The following is a 24,817-nucleotide window of genomic DNA, read 5'->3' as shown; positions in this document are numbered from 1 at the left end:
GGCTTGCTGTTGTCACCTCTCAAAATTGAGCTTGGCAGGAGAAATCAGGGTCAGGAACAGAATAGAGATAGTCAACAGCAGACAGAACAGAACATCCTGCCCATTACAAAGGATGGGCAGGATACAGGGAAGCCACCAGGAACAGCCGCACTCCAGGCTACTGTTGTTCCTGGAATCCAGTGACCGCCCAGGTTTTGGTGAGGTACTGGCAGTGGACTAAATAAGTGGATCCATCCTAAGGTGGAGAGAAGGTTCATATGGAGAGAATTTAGAGAGCTGACTTTTAGCACTTCCAAAGAATTATATATTCCTAACTGCCAACCTAGGAACATCCTGGATTAACTTGCAATTTAAGGCTGTGGTATATCAGTAGCAAATAAAATAGCCCCGTGAATAGCAAGGAAGTCAAATGATAGCAACCACGTTTGAAACAACCTCCTTCTCCTGAATGGAACAGTGATTAAACACAAGGCATCAGCTTAGAAAATGCATGTATTAGCAAATGCCTAAAATGAGGAAAGATCTGGGCATGCCTAAAGCCAATGCCATTTTTCCAAACCTGTGCTATGTGATGAATTGCCAATATTAAAAACATTGCCGCCACCTACTTCTTCCGGCTGGGACTTCAGGACCATCTTTGAATCCTCCTTGACTCTCCACAACCAGCAGAGCAGCAACCCCACACATCTCTCTCTCTTTCTTTCTTTTCTTTTTTTTTTTTTTTTTTTTTTTTTTTTTTTTTTTTTTTGAGACAGAGTCTTGCTCTGTTGCCTAGGCTAGGGTACAGTGGCGCGATCTCGACTCACTGCAACCTCCACCTCCTGGATTCAAGCGATTCTCCTGCCTCAGCCTCCTGAGTAACTGGGACCACAGGGGCATGCCACCATACCCGGCTAATTTTTTGTATTGTTAGTAGAGATGGGGTTTCACTGTGTTAGCCAGGATGGTCTTGATCTCCTGACCTCGTGATCTGCCCACCTTGGCCTCCCAAAGTGCTGGGACTACAGGCATGAGCCACTATGCCTGTCCTATCCCTCACATCTCTTTAAATATTTTTCAAATATCTGCCTTCCCTTTCAATCTCATGACCTTGGCTGTGTTTATAGCCTCTTGTGAGAGAGTTTCTTGCTTCCATTTTTCTCCCCCTTCAATCCATCTTCCAAACCCATGTCAGTGGCTTCTCCTGCTTGCACAGAAAATGAAGTTCAGACAGTTTGTATTTGAGCCTTGGCTCACTTTCCCAGCCTCACTTTCCCAGCCTCACTTGCAGTGACCCCCTTCTCTGCCCAACCCTAGTCCTTCTGAGCCCATCTTCTCAGGACACTCCAGGCAACTTCACACCACCATTCCTTGCCTATGCTCTTCTCTTGGCCCAGCTCACTACCTCTCTGAAATGTTCCAAAACACTTCCAGGCAGAATTAATCATTTTGTATCTGTATTCCAAAAAGCAAGTTTCCATCCTCTATTTATCATGGTGATGATAGTGATTTACTTATCACTCTTACTTAGCTTTGTAACACCTAGCACAGTAACTGAAACAGTAGATGCTCAAACATGGATTTATTTTTAACTTAAAATGAGATGAGTATTTTAGGATGCCAGAATCATTGGGTCAAAAAGATGTTGCTTGGTTTTCATATCAGGCATGGCTCTTAGTTTCAAGCAGTGAAACAACCCTGGCTCATTCAAACAGGAAGGGAAAAAAATTCAAGGCTATTGAGTTGCTCACAGACTCTGAGAGGTTCATAGAGGCAGATGTTGGTGGCCCCAGAGGAAGGAGTACACAGACTCTCCACAGAGAACCCATTCTGCCACTGCTGCTGGGTGCAGACTCTGGTTGCACCTCCCACACCCCAAGCCTGATGCCAGATTCTGCTTCTCCCTCTGGAAACTGATGTCACTCCCAGTGCAGCTGCCACCCCAGCCCAAATGGATTCCCTGCAGCCCCTCCTTACCCCATGTCGTGCCAAAAGTTAGTGTCATCTGATTGACTGAGCCTGAATCACATGCCTGAGCCCTAGCTGCAAGAGAGGCTGGGAAAGCAAGCATCTGGCTTCTGTGGAGTTGTTGGTCTCTGCCCCCCATCAAGACTCATCAGGTGGCTAGGCATGGACATGGTGGTTCACACCTGTAATCCCAGCACTTTGGAGGACCGAAGCAAGGTGATCACTTGAGGCCAGGAGTTCAAGACCAGCCTGGGCAACAAAGTGAGACCCCCATTTCTGTAGAAAGAATAATAATAAAAAAAACTTACTCATGCATGGTGGTGTGCACCTGTAGTCCCAGCTACTGGGGAGGTTGAAGCAGGAGGACCACTTGAGCCCAGGATGTTGAGGCTGCAGTGAGCTGTGATGGTGCCACTGCACTCCAGCCTGGGCAACAGAGTGAAATCCTGTCCCCACCCACCAATAAATTCATACATACATACATATACACTTGAGGTGGGAAATCCACACATTCAGCTCAGATGCTGGGTGGTGCTGCAGATGGGGGACGGGGGTGAAAGAAGGTGCAAAAAGAATGAGAGATGTCCACTAGAACTTTCTTTCAGAACACCAGAACCCTGGTTAAGAGCTTCCTTTGATGGTATGTCTGAGACTTAGCAGGAAAAGCATGGCATGCTCAAATTGAGTAACTTGAGGAGAATTGAATAAGGGGAACATTTACAAAGGATGGGCAGGATGCAGGGAAGCCACCAGGAACAGCTGCACTCCAGGAGCAGTAACACTGGGGAGCTTTTACCACCCCAGGCCTGAAGAGGCAAGGAGAGGGACAATTACTAGACCTGGAGACAGACACAGGGTTGTGCGTGTGGAGAGGTCCCTGGCAGGAACCGAGACTGCATTAGATAGACACAACCAGCACTGGGCAACTCCTCAGTAGGGAGTAAATGCTCCAATTCTCCCTTCCTTCCCTGTGGTCCCCTGCTGAGGCTTCCCGTAAGCCCCATGTGGAAGCCAGAGGGCCAGGGAGCCCCACTCCTCAAAATGAGCAGAGTATGTTGAAGAAGGGCAGAGAGTGGATCCAGAGGGACAAGTAGAAGACAGCCTGCCCATGAGGCTTCATCAATATGTCACCAACATTTTTCTATTCATTTTATTCAATATCTCCTTTGGGGATGTCACTTCATATTTTAAGTACCCGAGCCCACAAGATCGATGTGATCTTAAAGTGTCCTTCTGCTATTGAATTTAACAAGCTGCTATTTTCTCCTCGTTTGCTGTTTAGAATGCTCTATCATATGGTTCAACAATTTGTACCATTAAAGGTTAACAAATGCCAGCCAAAAATTCATTTTTTTCCTTCCTGGGCTTGGTAAAAGAGGATGTGACATGTGACCTACACAAACACAATGTCAAGAATCTCCCTTTGCGAGTCTCCACGTAGAAATCCTCTCTAGGATTTGTGTCGGCACACGAGATCTCCTGCTGCTTGTCTCTGCCTCCTCTTCATTAATATCTAGCCTCCTAAATAAGGCAGATAGAAGAATGGTCATAAAATTGAGCCATACACAATTACCAGCAGCTGTAGGTCTCCCCAAGGATTCAGGTGCTGTAACCCCTGATTCTTTCAAAGCATCTGGTAACTGTGTCCTCAGGGATTGCTGAGGATGTGGTCTTGGAACAGTATGTACTCTACTTCTCCTTCAAGGTCTAGTCAGCCCTCAGGTCTTCAAGCCCAAGACAGAAAGTGCACCCTGTATCTCACTCTGGGAGGACAAAACCCATTTGCAAAGCTGTAAACTTGGGTGGTGTCTCATGACAGCCACTTGCTGGGGACTCTAGAGCTGCTTATATCTATTTACTTATGTGTTAATTGTACATTTCTGATTTACCACTGTCCTACCAAAATAGGAATTTGCTTTCTTATTTTAAAAAAAAAAAAGAATATAAATATATTCTTATAAATATAAATATAACTAACTATAAATATCTGAAATTCTTAGGTATGATTTTTGGCATTTGTAGACATTAGTTGTTTGCCAGGAGGAGAATATGTATGCTGTCATTAGAAAGAGTGTCATGAAATGAATATAATTGATATTTAATGTGAACATAAGAAATACTTGTTTCCAGTATTACACCAAACACATAGAGTTTTCTATATGGATTTTAGGGATGTGTTGCAAGGATTTTGAGAGCTGCCTCTCTGTGCTTTGTCCTTCAGGAAGAAATCCCTGACCTGGCCCACCCTGGCTCTTCTCTTGACTCCTAGATCACATGGTGTCAGTATCCCTCATAATAGCCCGTACTCATCTGATCCCAAGTACTGTAAATGAGCTGGCATTTGTGTACCAGGCTCATCTTAGCAGATTCTAAGTTCCTGGAGGGCAAGGAATTTGTTCCAGGATGACACATAGCCATTTGACTGAGTTCTTCCATCCTTCTTTTCCATGGCTTTCCTACAAGACCCTAAACCTTTGTCTGCATTACAACTATGGCAAATATCCATGCTGGATTAATACAAATGCCCACCCTTGGCAGCTGTCTCCTTCACCCGTAGCCTGTTCACCACAGATGTTACCTCCTTAAAACACACACACACACACACGCACACAATGGAATGAATCCATCTACTTTTTTATATCTTCATTGCCACAACTTTATCCAACCAACATCATCTCTCCTAAGTCACTGTAGTAGCCTTCCAGTTGGTTTCCCATCATCCATTCTGAAGCCCTTCCATCAAAGAGCCCTTCTGCTCTTTACACAGTGGAGTTACATTTTCAAAATGCAAATCTGATCATATCACTCCCTACTTAAAATTGTTCAATAGTTTCCTATTTACCGTTCAAGAAAGACAACACTTTTCCTATAGCCTAGAAGGTCTTGCATGGGCTGACCCCACTTGCCTCTCCAGCTTGTCTTATGTATAATAAGCTCCCCTTTGTCTCTGACCCCCAGTCCAATTGGCCTTCTTCCAGTTCTTCGCTGCTTTCCCCTGCCCCTGAGATCTTGCACATGCTAAGTCTCTGCCTGGAAGGCTCTTCCAATCCCCTTCACTTAGTAAAATCTCCTATTCATCATTCTCTGTTAAATCAACACTTTATGAGTGAAACGTTCCTTAAGGTCCCTTGTGTATGGATCACTTTGCCATGCACTTGTCCTTAAGATTTCCACAGTTTGTTATTAAGCAATTATTTTTTGAGCATTTGTTTAATGTCTGTCTTTCCTACAAGACTGAGGTCTGTGAGGGCATATGCCAAATCCACTGTATTCGGATCCAGTTTTTATTCATCATTATGTCTGCTGCACCACATCTAGCATATGGTAAACTGTTTCGTAAATATTATCGTAAAATACAGAAAGAGGTCAGGTGTGGTGGCTCATGCCTTTAATCCCAGTACTTTGGGAGGCCAAGGCAGGAGGATCACTTGAGGCCACTAGTTCAAGACCAGCCTGGGCAATATAGTGAGACCCTGTTTCTACAGAAAATACAAAAATTAGCCTGTTGTGGTCCCAGATACTCGGGAGGCTGAGGCGGGAGGATCACTTGAACCCAGGAGTACTTGGCTGCAGTGAGCTGTGATCAAGATACTGCACTCCAGCCTGGGTAGTAGAGCGAGACTTCATCTCTTAAAAATAAAATCATAAATAAAATATTAAAAAATAAAATGCATAAAGGGGGGAAAGAAGGAAGGGAGGGAACAGAAAGTAGGAACAGAGTAAAGAAGGTGGGAAGGAAGTTGAAAGATCGTTTTTATTTATTTATTTATTTATTTTTATTATACTTTAAGTCCTAGGGTACCTGTGCAGAACGTGCGGGTTTGTTACATATGTATACATGTGCCATGTTGGTGTGCTGCACCCACTAACTCATCATTTACATTAGGTATATCTCCTAATGCTGTCCCTCCCCCTCCCCCCACCCCACCACAGGCCCCTGTGTGTGATGTTCTCCTTCCTGCGTCCAAGTGTTCTCATTGTTCAATTCCCACCTATGAGTGAGAACATGGGGTATTTTCTGTTCTTGTGATAGTTTGCTGAGAATGATGGTTTCCAGCTGCATCCATGTCCCTACAAAGGACATGAACTCATCCGTTTTTTGTGGCTGCCGAAAGATTGTTAAAACACTAGTTCAGGTGCCTACTTTTAAAACTACTCAAGCGCTTCCACGCTTACTACTTAAAATTGCTTCTTTTGCTGTGGAATTTGCTAAAATCAGTTTCTTTTAATATCTTCCTTTGGACTACATGCTGTGTATAAAATTAAATGTTTGTCATGTAGATCCTCTTATTCAGCCTGACTCAAATACCCAGCTGCCTGCTGGATACCTCCACCTGGATTTCCCACCAACCAGTATGCGCAATACTTAACTCATTGTATCCCTTTCCCTCAAAACTCTGATCTCCTTCTCATTGCAATACCCTCATTAATGACTTTACATCCCACTAGGAGCTAGATTCCTTGCTCGCTGACTGGACATCCAGTCAATCACCAAATCCCACTGATTTGCCCAACAAATACCTCACCTACCTCTCTATTCCTGCTGCCATCTTGCTAGTGCAGTCACTTATTTTGTCTCACCTGAAGGATTGCGGTAATCTAATTGGCCTCTGAGTTCCAAATTCAGGAACCTCCAGCCCAGCCTCCCCTGAATTGCCCCCAGAGTTCTTTCTTGAATGTGCAAATCTTATCATGTCAGTTTCTGTAGATAATTCCTCAATGACTGGCTATTGCCCTTGGATTAACAGGGAAACATAACATGGCATTCAAGGCATTTTATCCCTCATCCCATGTCTTGCTCTCCAGCCTTAATATCTTATTGCTTCTTGAACTCCAGTCACACGGAGCTGCTTGCCCTCTCCGCACCAACCACATGGTGCTGATAGACACTGCCATGCATTTATACATCATGTTCCCCTGGCCTGAAATGCCTCCACCCCAGCTGATCTGGCAAACTTCTCATCCTTCAAGTGCAAATGACATTATTCTCTTTACACTTGCTTTGTTCCTTGTGACAGGAATGGGGCAGGAAGTCTGGTTAGAGGTTACTGATATGATCCAGCTGAGACTAGGATAGTAACTGGGGAAAGGGAGCGGAGAAGGCCTAGGACATGCTCTAAAGGTAGAGTTTTCAGGACGTGCCGATGGCTTGGATATGGGGGTGAGAGGAGGGGAGGGATCCAGGAGGAATCCTAATCAGAGCAGGCAGCTACCACAGCAGGAACAAAATTATAAGGAAAAATAATTATATACGCATTATCCACTTCAATAACTATCAACTCCTGAGTCAATTTTTTTCCCTTTATGCTCTTACCTGCCTCTTCCTCCTGCCCACCTTTACACACATAATGGATTATTTGGAAACAAATCCCAGACATTTTGTAATTTCATCTATAAATATTCCAGCCCCATCTCAAAAAGACTCTTTAAAAAACATAACCATAGGTTGGGCATGGTGGCTCAAGCCTGTAATCCCAGCACTTTGGGAGGCTGAGGTGGGTGGATCACCTGAGGTCAGGAGTTTGAGACCAGCCTGGCCAGCATGGTGAAATCTTGTCTCTACTAAAAAATACAAAAAATTAGCCAGGTGTGGTGGTGGGCACCTGTAATCCCAGCTACTCAGGAGGCTGAGCCAGGAAAATCTCTTGAACCCGGGAGGCGAAGGTTGTGGTGAGCCAAAATCGCACCACTGCACTCCAGCCTGGGAGACAAAGTGAGACGCTGACTCAAAGAAACACACACACACACACACACACACACACACACACAAACACACACAAAACATAGCCAAAACATAACCATATAATATCACTGCTAAAAACATTAATGAAGAAAGAACAAATGAAAAATTAATAATAGGACTTCATATCACCAGGAATACAGTTTCCTGCTTGTCTTATTTTTTCCAATTTTTTTTTGTTGTTTGTTTGTTTGAATTGGGATCTAAATTGTCCTTGTATATTGATTCATTGCTGTGTTCCTTAAGTCTCTTTTAACCCCCATCATCTCTTCTCTTCTTTCCCTTCCCTTCCGTTCCCTTCCCTTCTCGTCCCTCCCTTCCTCTCCCCTCTTCTGCCCTCCCCTCCCCTCCCCTCACCTCACCTTCCCCTTTCCCCCTCCCCTCCCCTCCCCTCACCTCACCTTCCCCTTTCCCCCTCCCCTCCCCTCTTCTCCTCTCCCCTCCCCTCTCCTCCCTTCCCTTCTCTTCCCTTTGCTTCCTTTTTTCTCCCCCACGTTTTTTCCTATTTTGTTGTTTTCATTGGTATTGTTGCTGTGTTAAAGAAACCTGAATGTTTGTTTCATAAAATATCAGAAATTATCTGATTGCTTCTTTATGGTGCTGTTTAACCTGTTCTTGTGTCTCCTCTATTTCCTGTGGATTGGCTTTATAAGACACAGGGGTTTTGTTGTTTTGTTGCCTTTGGAAGGGGACAGCAAGATTGTTTCATAGATTATGTTTTATACCTCCATCAGCAAGTTCATAATGTCTTATAATCTCTATTTTTATGGCATTAACAGCTGTTGATTATTGCCTATATCTGTTCATTTATTACAGGTTGCAAAAATGACAATCTGTAATAAATATTCTCATTCTATTATTTTTCTCTTCACACGTCAACTTAAATGTTCTGTAAAGAGAAAATTTTCCCCTTCCCGCATTTGACTACCGTGGGGTAAAGTTTATACAGAATAGGTAGGATATATGCTTTATTTTTCCCTGTACATAGCAGTTTTCAAATAATGAGGTGTTTCCTGGCATCTTCCAAAGGTGTGCTTGTTACTTTTATAATTAATATTATTAAGAGTTTATGTGTTAAATATGTTTTATATGGTGATTGCAGTTACTGTATTTTATAATATTTAAATTGTTCAATCTTTGACCAGTGGAAGCCTGATCAAGTCAGCTCTGGACTACTTTTGACATGGCCCTAATTGTCTTTGATAGCTTCCTTGCTTTCTAGTATCTTCTAGGTTCATCTTGTATATATCCTACCCCAGACCTGGAATCAGCCATTTCTCTTAGGGATTCCTGGTTCCTTTTAATGGGAGATATTATTTAGAGACCACATTCTGAGCAGTAAGTGTGCTCATTGCTTCTGGGCTGGTTATTATTTACAGTGGACAAAGATAGAAAACATAAGTTTTTAAACAAAATGATTAATCCAATCTGATATGTCCAACTCAAATTCAGGACAACCATGTTTTTACTTTACTTCATGGACCTTACATTCGTAAATATCTCCCTTCTTCTGTGCTGAAAATCCTGATTCTAAATAATTCCAATGTAATTACTAATTTAATTTGCCATGTCCCACACAACATACAATCAGCCTCAGAGTAATTATACAAAAACTGTGATAACAATATGGCTAATGAAAACATTTCTCTTTGTCTTTCAGATATATCCCACCAAGGATGTACCGTCAAATTACTGTGTTGTAGAATTACTTAGAATTGTTCCTCTGTGTGTAGCTATACCACCAACTGCTTATATAGTTAGGTTCACTTGCTTTATTTTGCTTTACATTTTTAATAATTCATTTTTAAATTAAATTTAATTTATCATTATAAAAATATTTACATGATTACAAAGTCAAACTGACAAAACAAGAGCTATTCAAAGTCCAGCATCCCCTCACTTCTATTTTCCTATAAATGACCATTTAAATATATGATTTATCCTTTCCCTTTTTATATAAGAAAATGTGTTGACATACTTTTCTCCTCTGTGTCATTCTTATTTGGTATATCCTGCCCGGTGATGACCTCATGATGACAAATACAAGTCTTTGTATTGGGCTTCTGGCTGTAAGTACCAAATAAGGACAGCAAACGAGTGTTTAATAGATACCTGCAGATTCTCACTCCTCTCTCTCATATGCCACAGCTGGTCTGTCAGGATATAACTTCAACTCCAAAACCTGATCCCTTCTTACCACCTCACTGCCACCATCATGGCCCAGGGAGATCACCTACTGCTGGGATTATCACAGTGGCCTCCTTACTGTTGTCCCTGTCTCTCCTGCTCCGTGACCTGTGCTTTGTTCTCAATACAGCAGCCATCAGGCCCAGGAGAGCAAGGATCTTCTCATGGTGACCAGAGCATTACTTCTTCCTCCGCCATGTCCCGATGGCTCTGGAAGTAAGAGATGAGGGCCATGTGGTACTTCTTTCCATCAGGTAGACAGCTGACAGATATAATAAGTGCTTGCAGTTTATATAATGTTTATTGTGTTAATATAAGCTTTGCATATATCAATTAAGTCCTTTAATCCCTACAGCAACCCAGCAAGGATGGTTTCACAATTTTCCTAATATTAGAGATGAAGCCATTGAGACACAGACGGATTTCAAAATTGCTTACAACCAAGTAGTTCACAAGTGGTAGAGTTGGGATCAGGATCCAGGGAGTTTGGCTCTAGAGTCCATGCTTTAAGCCAATGCTGTCCAATAGAACTTTCAGTGATGAAGGAAGTATTCTGTATCTGTGCTGTCCAATCTGGTCACCTCTAGCCACAAATAGCTATTGAGGACTTGACATGTGGCTAGTTCAACTGAGGAACTGAGGAACTTTTTTTTTTTTTTTTAAACAGAACTTTGCTCTGTTGCCCAGGCTGGAGTGCAGTGTGCTATCTTGGCTCACTGCAACCTCTGCCTCCCGGGCTCAAGTGATTCTCGTGCCTCAGCCTCCCAAGTAGCTGAGATTACAGGTGTGTGCCACCATCCCTGGCTATTTTATTTTATTTTATTTTTTGTATTTTTAGTAGAGACAGGGTTTCACCATGTTGGCCAGGCTGGTCTTGAACTCCCAGCCTCAAGTTTATCTGCCTGCCTTGGCCTCCCAAAGTGCTGGGATTACAGGTGTGAGCCACTGCACCTGACCAGGAACTCAGTTTTTAGTTGTATTTAGTTTTAATTCATTTCGATTTAAATGAGAACACATTGTAACACGTATTAGACAGCTCAGTTCTAAACCACTATACTATTGTGCTTTTTAGATATGACCAGAAGAGTGGCACAGAGTTATTTAACTCTTAGTTGCAACTGTTGTTTAAATCCAAAGATACAACATCTTTATGGGATTCCGGCTGCCACCTGTGAATTTGAAGTCTTCTAAACAGTGCCATCCATAATCTATGAAACATATGCCTCTCTAATGTCAAAGCTCTGTTAGACCAAAAACAGTTATCCAAATACATTATGTTCCTGTTTATTGAAGGAAATGGAGGACCAAAGTGTTCTGACTCTGATTTGTCCTTACTTAAGAGCATAATTGTGTAAAATAAAAATAAAGAAAAGCTAATCACAAGAGGTAGAGCATGACATTGCAGATTTAGTTGAAATTTACGAGTTGTATTTTTTATTTTGGAAAATTGGAAATGTATAAAACTATTTTTAAAAAGAGGAGGAAAGAAAAATCCAAGAAATCTTCACCAACAGGAATTAATCACTGGCATATTTGAGTCAGTCTTTTTTCCTATGTATATAATATTTTTTAAACTGTATGAATTAATTCTTCACTTTAAAAAAAAAGCGCATTATTGACTTAACCCTCCCCCTCCTTGTCTATCACATTAATCACAGTAACTCTCCTTATTCTCCAGAAATAGACACTATTCTGAACTTGGTGTGTATGCCTTCAGCCCGTTTTGTAAACTTTTACATGTATATTCACATATCTTTAGAAACACGTAATATTGTTGATGTGGGAACTTTTTAAAACACATTTCTGTAAATGATATCACACTGTATGTTGTTCTGCAACTTCTTTCCACTTGTCATTTTTGAGCTGTATGCATTTTGGTAGATTTACATCTAGAGTCATTCTATAACTATTATATCTTAAGAACATACCACAGTTTATTCATTTCTTGCTGGTGGATATTTAGGTTGTGTCAGTTTTCCATTATTTCAAATTATGTTGCAGTGAACATCCTTGTACATATCCCCCAGTGCATCTGTGCAAATATTTCTCTCTGCAGATAATTTTAAGATGATAGAATTCGCTCATCTTCAATATTACCAGGTACTTCCAAAGCACCTCCAACTTGGCTATGATGTAGACTCCCACCAGCAGCGTATGAAAGTGCTCATATCCTTTGCCCACTTTTTGATGGGGTTGTTTGTTTGTTTCTTGTAAATTTGTTTGAGTTCTTTGTAGGTTCTGGATATTAGCCCTTTGTCAGATGAGTAGATTGCAAAAATTTTCTCCCATTCTGTATGAACAGACATTTCTCAAAAGAAGACATTCATACAGCCAACAGACACATGAAAAAATGCTCATCATCACTGGCCATCAGAGAAATGCAAATCAAAACCACAATGAGATACCATCTCACACCAGTTAGAATGGCGATCATTAAAAAGTCAGGAAACAACAGGTGCTGGAGAGGATGTGGAGAAATAGGAACGCTTTTACACTGTTGGTGGGATTGTAAACTAGTTCAACCATTATGGAAAACAGTATGGCGATTCCTCAAGGATCTAGAACTAGATGTACCATATGACCCAGCCATCCCATTACTGGGTATATACCCAAAGGATTATAAATTATGCTCCTATAAAGACACATGCACACGTATGTTTATTGCAGCACTATTCACAATAGCAAAGACTTGGAATCAACCCAAATGTCCATCAGTGACAGATTGGATTAAGAAAATGTGGCACATATACACCATGGAATACTATGCAGCCATCAAAAAGGATGAGTTTGTGTCCTTTGTAGGGACATGGATGCAGCTGGAAACCATCATTCTTAGCAAACTATCACAAGAACAGAAAACCAAACACTGCATGTTCTCACTCATAGGTGGGAACTAAACAATGAGATCACTTGGACTCAGGAAGGGGAACATCACACACCGGGGCCTATCATGGGGAGGGGGGAGGGGGGAGGGATTGCACTGGGAGTTATGCCTGATGTAGATGACGAGTTGATGGGTGCAGCACACCAACATGGCACAGGTATACATATGTAACAAACCTGCACGTTATGCACATGTACCCTACAACTTAAAGTATAATAATAATAAATAAATTAAAAAAAAAAAAGAAAGTGCTCATTTCCCCACACTTACACCAAACATCTGATACCAACCAACTTAAACATTTTGCACATCTGAAGTAAGTAGCTTATTGTGGTTCCATTTTGAGTTTCCGTAATTGCTAGTGAAGATCAACATCCTTCCATGTTGACTGGCTGTTTGAATTTCCTTTTCTCTGAAATCCTTGAACCTATTATTTATGCTTCTTCCTTTTGAGTTGCCTGTCTTACTGACTTGTAGGAGTTCATTGTCATTTCTGGTTAACAATCTTCTCTTACTAGGCATGTTGCAAATATTTACTCCCTATGTATAGCTTGTCTTTTAACCTTTTTTATGATGTATTTTGTCATGCAGAAGTTTTAAGTTTTAGATTTAATGATGGCTTCCAACAGGCTTCTCTCGTTCTTGTTGAACTGATTACAAGCCTTGTTAAATCTTCATGTGTTAAATTCTAGGAAAAGAGAGGAGGCTCGTGTGTGACTTGCTGATTTATTGGCTGATTGCCATTTCTCAGAGAAAAATATTTTCTTGTGCATATTTATAGCATTTCCTTAAGGAACAAAGTCCGTTTTTATATCATTGTGAATGTTTTGTTGTGGTGGTAATGATTTTTTGATATCTAACAATAAAATGTTGACAGGGGTAAAATCCTTGCGATAGCTTATAAAGCAAGAATTGATTTTGCTCTTCATTGCACGCTCTTTGAAAGTGTATATTCATGGCTCTTTTTCCTGGATTTTTCTAGTTATTTGGATCTGCTATCTATAATTATACTGAAAATGAATTTCATATGTTTAAAAATTATTTTAGATATCATCTGTCTTCAGGCAGAAAGCATAGCAGACTGGCAGAAAGCATAGCAGTCTACCAGCTTTAAATCCCAGCTGTCTCACCTATTAGCTGGAAACCTTAGGCAAACCACTTTAGTTTTTGCTTCTCAGTTTCTTAATCTGCAAAATGGGGTATGTGTAAAATAATAGTGCAAGTGTCATGAGACTGCTGTGAAGATTAACTGAGTGGTAACACATCAGAGGGTCCTGGAGCAGTGGTTGGCATAGAGAAAACAGTCTACAGGGCCTGGCAGTCATTGTCCTTCAACTACCTTAAGATCCATACGAATGAGGAGAAACACTGTAGATTTAGTGCTCTCTGGAAAGTATATTCAAGTCAAAGAGCAGCTGACGTCTCTAATTGTCATTTCATATGCCGTTAGTGACACCAAAAAGTAGATGAATATAGACAATGCCGAGCACAACTCATCTATACGAAACTATCATTTATAGATTCTCCATCACACACTTTCAGCCACCCAAGCTCAGTGCTTTCTTACTACAAACACTTAAAAAACAAGTTAAAAACAGACACACACACACAAAAAAAAAAACTCACAAAAGATATATCCTTGAACCACAGCTCCAAAAGTCTGGCCCATCACAAGTATGATCGTAGAGTTATCTGGGTGAGAATGTGTTTGACCCCACCTGCCCCAGGAGTCCACGAAGCTCTATGAAGGCCAAGGCCGTGTCCATGCCAAACACATGTTGGTGGAATTCAGTCATTTCTAGGTGCTTAGCATCAGGTGGGTGCTGCCTTCATTCTTTGTTTTAACTGACAAATAATAATTATATATTTATGGAGCATAATGTGATGTTTTGATATATGTGTGCAATGTGGAATGATTGGTCAAATCATGCTAACAAATCTATCACCTCACATACTTATCTTTTTTTGTGGTGACAACACTTAAAATCTCCTCTTTTAACAGTTTGGAAATATACAATGCATTATTACTTATTATAGTCACCATTCTGTGCAATAGCTCAGCAAACCTTATTACTCCTGTCTAACTAAAATTTTGCACCCTCCTCTCTCACCTTTTTCCCTCCAACCCCCTTTCCCAGTCTCTGGGAACCATCATTGTGCTCTCTGCTTCTGTGAGCTTGATGTTTTAGATACCACATGTGAGAATTACAAGTTAGATCATGTGGCATTTGTCCTGTGCCTGGCTTATTTCATTTAACATAATGTCCTCCAAGTTCATCTCTGTTGTCAAAAATAACATAATTTCCTTCTTTTTGAAGGCTAAATACTATTCTCTCATGTACACACACGTTTTCTTTATACATTCATCCAATGGTGAACACCTCGGTTGCTTCCATAACTCAGCACTGTGAATTCTGCAGTGAACATAGAAATGCAAATATCTCGGTGGCACACTGAGTTCAGCTCCTTTGGATCTCTACCCAGAAGTGGGATTGCTGGCCCCATGGTAGTTCTATTTTTAGTTTTCTGTGAAACCTCCATGTTGCTTTCCATCATGGCTGTGCTAATTTGCATTCCTACCAACAGTGCACAAGGGTTCGCTTTTCTCCACAGCCATGCTAACACTTGTCTTCCATCTTTTTTAATAGTAGCCATTTTAACAGGTGTGAGAGAAAGGGGCCCCTTTGTTCTTTCCAAACGTTTTCACGTGTTCTTACCCCCGCCCCTGGCTGGCTGGATGCCGGGATCAGGGCGTTTTGAATGCTTTCCACAGCTTCCCAGGAGTGCTGGGCTCAAAGTGGGAAGAGCTGAGTTTGAGGCCCGGTCCCTTACTAATGAACCAATAATTAATATAACCTCTCTGGCTTTAGGGAGTCTGGGGGACGTATGTCATTAAAGATTGAGTGAAATTAAGATGTGAAATGATGTAACAAAGTGGGACTTTAAATAGTGAAAGCGGAATTTCACCAGAAATTACTTTGATAGCCACAACTAGATGTTAAAATGAAAACTGATGCATACATAGGACAGCACATGAGCCACATTATTTTATTTTTGCATTTCTGCACTCTCTTCTTACTTCGGTAAGTCATTTTGAAACAAGCACCCCCAACCCTGCAGCTCGTCCATTCATGAATGATGCAATATTGAGCTATGATATTTTCAGAAGTGTTTGCTAAGCATTGGCAGCTTAACTGAAAGCATCCTCTCTCTTTTGCTCTTGCTGTTGCATATGGGATCACTGCTCTCACCTGTTAACCCCTAGCAGAAAATCCGCCTGCTGAACAATAGCTTGCAAACGCAGCGTGGCACTCAGTGCCGGCATAAAGGAGTCAGCGAGCAGGGCGTTGGGTCAGCCTGCTGTTGGGGGCAGGCTGTTTTTGTTGGCACATCCCTTTTGTGAAGGATGTAGTCCTTGTTCTACCATCTGTACCAGGCTGCACACCATCTATTTATTTGCTATCCTTGAACTAACGGGGTATTTTTCCCCAGCCATAAATGGGTTGGTGTGAGAGAAGCTTCTCCTGCTGAGGGACTCACTTCTGCACCGCATCCTCTTTGTTAATCTTCTGCAAAATAAGGCAGTTTTCTGTTGAAGAGAAGGCAATCATTAATTTTTCATAAGAGCAGCAAAGTTGTGAATAGCAGAGGACCTCTTGAATAAAGAGCTTAGAGGTTCCAATGAGAGACAAATAACAAACCCCTGGGGGGAAGGAAAAAGTATATCCTTTTGTATACTATTTATCATCAACCCCCTTCCACGCCCCCGCCCCCCCATCATCCACCGTTAGGAAGGAAGAAGCCATTTATGCAAGCTAACAGTCCTTCAAACCTCATGAACCTTAATTTTAATCCTTATCAGTGCCTTTTTAAATGAATAATACAGTGACCTTCAGCTTTGTCCTATATTATGTGAGGTTGATTCGTAAAGACTGCTTTAGTTTTTTAAATTAAGGCAGAAGCTATATGTATCCTACTCAATTCTAGCATTAGTGCTATCCCAAGTGTGGCATTTATGTTCTTTTGCTTCTTCGGTATAAATAAATATCAAAGTAGGAAGACCAGTGTGAATTCTACAAGGAATAATAAACTAAAATAATATGGCATTGATTTTGTTCAGGATGTCTAAATGTGTTTTTATGATTGTGTATGTTTATAGCTTTTTCACACAAGTGACATGAATTCTGGGCAATTAAAAAGGGCATGAATTTCAAGGCATTTAGGAAGAGAATCTGTTTTCTAATAGCTGTACCTTTTACCAAGTTGTGATTTTTGAGAAAAGCATTGTCGATTTCAGACCTCCACCTTGAGAAACTGGCGAGTTATTGCCATTTTGTGTTGTTTTACAATATTATTACCATGAGACCACATTAGAGAACTTTATTTTGGCTGCCAAAGTGCCATATGTGGATATAACAATCTCATAAAGAAACAGAGAAAGATTCCTTTACACTGCATGTGTATTATCTTTTTGAGTTTCTTCTGACTAAGGGTTCTTAGACTGTAGCTTTGAGTCGTCTTAGTAAGGTCTCAACCCTTCCTACTGTTGAGGGAGGCATGGGCCCCAGGAGCCTGTGAGCCTTGGACAGTCACAGAGGCAATTCATTTACAAATGGGAGGGGAGCCCAACGTGGATGGCTTTCCACATGATGAATTTATGACAACTCATGTTCTCGTGAATTTCATAAACTAACAGACAGTAACAGACCCTATGCTGCTGGTCTAACTTCTCTATCCCCTTCTCTCAGTCCTTCTTATGTTATTAGTGCTTTTTTTTAATCAACTTGTTGTTGCATTACATAAATTACTCAAGTATTATTTAAATTACTCAAGTAATACATAAATATCAGCCCCTTGAAAAAATTAGAACATTACAGATAAGTTAAAAATCACCTTGAACCCCTACGGCCATAAAAGTTCCTGTTCCCCCTCCTCTCCTCAATACCCTCCACCTTCCCAGTAACAACTACCAGTTTAGTCTGAATCCTCTGAAATATTTTTTATACATTTAAGCACAGTACTGTGAATCTGTAGCACTAAACAACTAGATAGCATTATTTTTAAATGGCTTTTTCACCTATATAGGCATAACATTGAATGTGTCTTCTGCAGCTAGCTTTTTACTAACATTTCTTTAAGATCTTTCCATGTTAATTCATATAGCTCTACCTCATTGTTTCATAGTATTTCATGTTGTGCCTATGCTGTAATTTATGTAGCTTTTCTCTTATTCAGGGGCATTTGTGTTCCAATTTTTCACTATTAAAAATGCCACTGTGGTGTGTGACTTCTTATGCACATGAGTGCCTCTCTAGGTTTATACCTGCAGATGGAATTTCTGGGTTACAGAATTGTGCACATTTTAGATAGGGTCAAATCGCTCTCCAAAGTGGAGTTAATGTACGTTTCTCTTATTACTAATGAGATCGAACCACTTGTCATGTGTTTATTGGCTATTGGTATTTATTTCCTCCCTATTATTTGCTTATTCAAACACTTTGACCATTTTTCTATTGGGTTATTAATTTGTCTAATTAATTTGTAGGAGTTATTTGTGTATGCATGTGTATATATACATACACACATAAATACACACACACACATATGTATATACACATATACACACTGCATTGTGATCCTGTATCTGTTACGTAGGTCTCTCTCCCAGACTATGGCCTGTCTTTTCAGTTTGTTTGTGGTGTCTTTTGTCACCATCGTTTTTGACCTAGATTTATATTTTTCAATCTTATTCTTTTTTCTCCAAATTTCCTTGTAAATGTGCTGTAATTATCATCGTAAACTTATTATACACTGGTTAGTAGAGAAATAACCAGATTCATTTGCGGTTTGGAGCTGAGACTGTGCTGACTCCTTGCTGTCCATGCCTCAATTGTAGGGGAGCCTCATGTGGGGAGGGCATGGTCATTGCTCCTGAAATCCATTTCCAGCAGCCTAGATGATAAAGCAGCTTTGGTGTGAATCTTTTCTTTTGCAAATTTATGTGGATTGAAGGCTTGAAGTTTGGGGCAACATATATGTGGAGAGGGTGAGCGCATTCATTAAATGTGGGAGGGTTGTTTCGTTTTTATTTTATTTTTTTTTTTCTGGTATAATTGGGAAGAAAAAGATACAGCTCAGCACTTTCCCTGCCATCTACTTTTCAGAAACTATGGGCCCACAACTCCCAAGGCTGTATTCTAGGTTTTATTGTATACTTCAAATTGGGATATATCTCAAAACAGTTGCATTTAATTGGGAGATTATTAAAAAGTGTGAGCAAATTCAGAGTTTCTCACCCAGAAAATGCTGCCAGTGTCCAACCTAAATGAGGACATTCTTCCCTTCCTGTTTCATGGTCCTGCCAGGAGCCATATGAAGAAGGCAAGCCAGTACGGGTGATGGGTACACCAAGGCTCAGACTTTACCACTATGCAATATACACACATGAGCAATCTGCACTTGCACCCCCTGAATATACACATATAAAATAAATAAAAACAAATTTTGATAAAGGTAAACGAGGACAGGGCTTTTACCAGACTGGTGTTCCCTAAACTTCAGTTATTTGCAAACCATCTTGACAAATGTTGCCATAACAACTTGCCTCCTATTAATATGCTTAATATTCTTCTAATATTAATATCCTCCTAAGAATGTGCTTAATATTCTTCTTAAATTACCTACTTATTGCTTGTAAATTTATTTAAAAGGATAAATTTAACCTTTGTCACTAGCCACAGATGGAAAACCAGTTTCACTTTTCATATATAAAATAGACAGTAACCATGAAAATAAACACAAATACAACAATCAAATATTAGTGAAATACTCTGAGCCAGAGGTCTGAGAATGAAATCTTTTAACAAGAGTTCTTGTTTAAAGGGCTACCAAACTAACATTTTTCTCCTTGATATGCATAGAATTGAAAGAGAATTGAAAAAGGAACAACTTTTCCCATGAGACTCAGGGTCATACTGATTAAAATCTTGCATCAACTTAGAATGAATCAATCATACAGAACTTTGGGTGTCTGCATGTTCTTGTTGGTGTGAGGTCATCTGTGTATCTAGGTCACATACTTTGCCAGGCTACCTTGTCCCCACACCATTTGACTTCACACATAAGCATTTTTCCATCAGAGTCACAGAACAACAAGGCTCTTTGTCACCATGAGAGAGAGAAAGACAGGGGCGAGGTGGGGGGCAGGAGGGAGACAGCACAGTAAATTCAGTGGAATTGAAGCTTATATTGGTAAGAAAACAGCCGACTATTAGCTGTAATATAGACATTCACGGCCATATGTAAAGTGCAGCCATGTTACTCAATGGTCCATTTCATTTGTTCTGGGCTCTGATGTCACCATGCACCCACTGAGGTTTTTTTTAAACACATTGAAATCATACAAATAGTTAATCAAGTAATACCAATAGGGTTATTAAGTGGTTGCCTATTAAATTTTATTTCCTACCCCATCTTTTTTCTCCTCTCATCATACTTCCAAAGGCAGCCAGTTTTAACCCATTCTATTGATAGGGCTTCTGGTGGTTCGCTCCACGTTTATAAATAATATGCTTACACCTTTATTTGGTAGTTTGCCACCTTAAAACAATATATTTCAAATTTTTGCTGTGTCAGATGAGAATTTAATTAATGTTATTGTCCTAACCTTTTCCTCTAACTTCATTATGTTTTGACCATTGAGAAGTCCCTTGTCAGTCTGATTCTCAGTTCTTTATAGGCGATCTGTTTACTCCCGTGGAAACTTTCAGGATCTTTATTTTTGTGGTTCTGAAATTTCACAGTAATATATAAGATTTTATGCCCAAGTATTTTGGATTTTTAAAAAGATGCCAACTCAGTTATTTTCTGTAATTTCTTAGTATTTCATATGTTTTGATACTGTTGTAAATGCTATCTTTTTTAAAATTTCATTTTCTGATTATTCATTTTAGCATATAGAAATGCAACTAATCTTTGTAGAATGATCTTGTATCCTACACCTTGGTCAACTCACTTATTATAGCATTTTTGTACACTACATTGGATTTTCTATGTTGGCAATAATGTCATTTGTAAATAAACAAAGCTTTGCTTCTTTTACAGTCTGGTCTTTTATTTATTTTACTTTACTTTTTCCACTGGCTAGGAATTCTGGTGCATTATTGAATAGAAGTGGTGAGAGCAGACATCCTTGTCTTATTTCTGATCTTAGGGAGGGAAATTCAGGTTCCATAAGTATTCAGTCTTAAGTATTACACCATTAAGTATGATGTTAGCTGTATGGTTTTTTTGTATATGCCCTTTATAATACTGAGGATATTCCCTTTAATTCCTACTTTATCGAGAACCTTTCCAGGAAGGTATGTTAGATTTTTTCTGATGCCTTTTCTGTATCTATTAAGATGATCATATGGTTTTTCTTTATAGTTTAGCAATATAGTGCATTATATTGATCTTTGATTGATTTTTGAGTGTTAAACCAATTTTGCATTCTTGAGACAAACTCTGCTTTACCATGATATATTATTCTTTTTGGCGTATTGCTGGATTCAATTTGCTAAAATTTTCTTTAGAATTTTTCTAGGTTCATGAGGATATTGGTCTGTCTTCTTTGCTTGTAATGTCTTTGTCTAGTTTTAGTATTAGGGCAATGCTAACATAGAATAAATTGGAAAATATTTCTTCCTTTCCAATTTCATGGAAAAGTTGTGTAGAATTGGTATTATTTCTTCTTTAATACTTGATATAATTCACCTCTGAAGCCATTTGGCCTGGAGTTTTCTTTGTGGAAAGGTTTTTTTGTTTGTTTTTTTTTTTTTAATTGCAAATTCAATTTCTTTTATAGATAAAGGGCTATTAGGTTATCTATTTCTTTTTGAGTAAGCTTTGGTCATTTATGTCTTTCAAGGAATTTGTTCATTTAAGTTGTTGAATTTGATGGCATAAAGTTCTTCACAACATCCTCGTTTTTATATTTTCAGCATCTGAGGACTGAATAGTGATGCAACTTCTCGCACTTCTGCTGTCAGCAGTTTCTTTCTTCTCCCTTTTTTTCCTGATAAGTCTGGCTAAAGGTTTATCAATTTTATTGATCTTCTCAAAGAACCGGCTTTTTGTTTCATTAATTTTTTTCTATTGTTTTTCTTTTTTCTATGTCATTGTTTTCTGTTCCTATTGTTGTTATTTCCTTCTGCTTAAAGTTTGATTTGCTCTTTTTTTTTTTTTTTTTTTTTTTTTTTTAGTTTTTTAAGGGAAAAACTAAGACATTTTTTCTTTTCTGATATAAGCTGGTATTATAAAATTTCCCCTAAAAACTGTTTTAGTGGCATCCTCCAAATTCTGATATATTGTATTTTAATTTTCCTTCAGTTAAAAATACTTTATAAATTCCCTTTTGAATTCATCTTTGACCCATGAGTTATCTAGAATATGTTGTTTTGTTTCCAAATATTTGAGCATTTTCCAGAGATATTTCTGTTGCCATTTTTTAATTTAATTCCACTGTGGTCAGATAATATACTTTGTGTGACTTTAGTTATTTTCAATTTAAGAGGACTTATGGACCACTGTATGATCTATTGTTATAGATGTCCATGTGTTATTGAAAAGAATGTGTATTCTGCTGCTTTGGGAGTGAAATGTTCTATAAATGTTCATTTTAAAAGTTACTTGATAATGTGGTTCAGATCTTCTATTACTGATTTTCATTTCATTTGTTCTATATATTATTGAGACAGAAGTGTTAAAATATCTGACTATAGTTTTGGATTTGTATGTTTCTTCTTGCAGTTATACCAGTTTCTATTTCGTGTCTACTGAAGCTTTGTTAGTAGGTGCATAGACATGATTTGTGATTATTTCTGTCTTTTTGATGAAATGACTCCTTATCATTATGAAATGACATTTCTCATGCCAAGTAATACTCTTTGATCTGAAACGTCTTTTGTTTGATATTACTATAGCTTTCCTTGATTGGTGTCAAGCGTGGTATATTTTTTCCATCCTTTTACTTTTAACCTGTTTGTGCCATCACACTTGAAATGTGTTTTGTGTAGGCAACATATGGTTGGGTCTTCCTTTTTAATCGAATTTGACAATCTCTTCCTTTTAATTGGGGCATTTAGACCATTTCTATTTAATGTGATATGTGATGTGATTAGGTTTACATGCTAATTTTGTGGGAGGGTTTTGTCTCATCTCTTCTTTGTTTTTTTTTTCTCTTTTCCTGCCTGATTTTAGATTAAATGAATAATTTTACAATTTCTTTTTGTGTCCTTCGTTGGCTTGTAAGTTATAACTTTTTGTTTTGTTATTTTACTTGTTACTTTAGGACTTATAGTACATATATTTAGTTTATCACAGTTTACCTTCAAGTGATTTTATGCTCACATATAGTGTAATAATCTTGCAATAGTATATTTTGATTTTTCCCCTCCCAATCTTTTTTGAAATTATTGGAAAACATTTAACCTCTACAGATTTTATAAACCCCACATTATGTTATTATTTTTATTTAATTAGTTAATTGTGTTTTAAAGAGATTTTTAAGTTAGAAGTAAAATATGTATATATATGTATGTGCGTATACATACACATATGTGCACACACACCCATTTCCAATACTCTTCATCCTTTATAGAGATTCCTATTACCATCTGGTGTTATTTTCATAATTCTTAAAGGATTTTTTTTAATTTTGTGGTGAAATCTGCCAGTGATGAATTCTTTTAGCTTTTGGTGCCTGAAAAAGTCTTTATTTCCCCTTCATTTTTAAAAGTTATTTTACTAAATATGAAATTCTAGTTTGACAGTTTTTTCCTTTTAGTACTTTAAAAATGTTGCATCACTATCTTCTCACATGCATTATTTCTGTCTAGAAATATATTATACAATAATCCCTGCCTTGATTCTCTCCATATAATGTGCCTTCTTACCTGAAGCTGCCTTTAAGATTTTCTGTTCATCACTCCTTTTGAGCAAGTTGATTATGATGTACCTTGCTGTAATTTTCTTAATATTTCTTTCACTTGGGGTTTATTGAATTTCATAGATCTCTGGTTTTATTGTTTCTGTCACATTTGAACATTTTATATCCATTATATCTTCTGATTTTTTCTGTCCTGTCCTCTTGTTATTTCAGGGACTCCAGTTTCCTAAGTACATGCTACTTGAAGTTAGCCCACAACTCACTGATGCTCTACTCATTTTATAAATTATCTTTTTTTGTCTTCCATTTTAAATATTTTTATAGCCATGTGTTCAAGTTCACTAATCTTTTCTTCTGCAGTCTCTAATTTGTCATCATTCCCATCCAGTACAATTCTTATCTTAGACTTTGTTTTTTCATTGCTAGAAATTTGATTTTAGCCTTTAAAAAATATCTTCCACTCGTATCTACTTAACTTTTTGAGCATTTGAAATGCAGTTATAATAACTGCTAATTCTATGTTAATTTGAAGTTCATTTTGATTGATTGATTGCTATGCTCTTATGGTCCTATTTTCCTGCTTTTTGTGTCCTGGTTGATTGTTGACTGGGTACCAGATATTGTATATTTTACTGTTTTGGTACTGGACATTTTTGTATTCCTATCAACATTTTCAAGCTTCAATCTGAGACACAGTTTCATTGCTTAGAAGCAGTTTTATCCTTTGTCCTCACTTTTAAGATTTATTAGGTGATACCAAAGCAATGCTTGGTTTAGGTGTTATTATTCCCTACAGTGGAGGCAAACTTCTCTATGTCAGAGAATCTTAAGGTTTCCCAGTCTGACTAGTGGGAATAGACTCTATTTCTGGGTCTGTGTGAGTAGCAGGCACTGTTCTTCAGTCTTTTTGTGTGGGTTTCCACCTGACCTTAGGTAGTTTCCTCACATGCATACACTTTTCAGCACTCAGCTGAATACTCAAGGAGGACTGTCTTTATTTTTTAACATTTATTTATTTATTTAGAGATGGAGTCTCACTCTGTCACCCAGGCTGGAGTGCAGTGGTACAAACTCAACTCACTGCAACCTCCTCCTCCCAAGTTCAAGCGATTCTTCTGCTTCAGCCTCCCAA

The 24,817-nt window shown here is 38.9% G+C and overlaps 1 protein-coding gene and 1 long non-coding RNA gene across 7 annotated transcripts in view; one reads left to right on the top strand and one right to left on the bottom strand.

The window, feature by feature from the left end:
• Positions 1-24,817, bottom strand: part of CBLN1 (cerebellin 1 precursor) — a 680,545-nt gene that overhangs the window by 19,902 nt on the left and 635,826 nt on the right. The window lies entirely within an intron of this gene.
• Positions 1-24,817, top strand: part of LOC126944938 (uncharacterized) — a 42,623-nt gene that overhangs the window by 15,828 nt on the left and 1,978 nt on the right. Inside the window, exon 5 of one of the 6 annotated variants that reach the window (XR_007722233.1) lies at positions 9,348-10,128. The exons of 3 other annotated variants lie outside the window; for them this stretch is intronic. This is a non-coding gene — a long non-coding RNA (uncharacterized LOC126944938). Of the gene's footprint in view, positions 1-9,347; positions 11,302-24,817 lie in introns of those variants that run through there. 2 more of the 6 variants (XR_007722234.1, XR_007722231.1) reach the window with 2 other exon arrangements.

Source organism: Macaca thibetana, chromosome 20, assembly GCF_024542745.1.
Source record: "Macaca thibetana thibetana isolate TM-01 chromosome 20, ASM2454274v1, whole genome shotgun sequence".
Taxonomy (NCBI): Eukaryota; Metazoa; Chordata; class Mammalia; order Primates; family Cercopithecidae; genus Macaca; species Macaca thibetana.
Note: the sequence above shows the minus strand (reverse complement) of the source record. Positions and strands in the feature narration are given on the sequence as shown.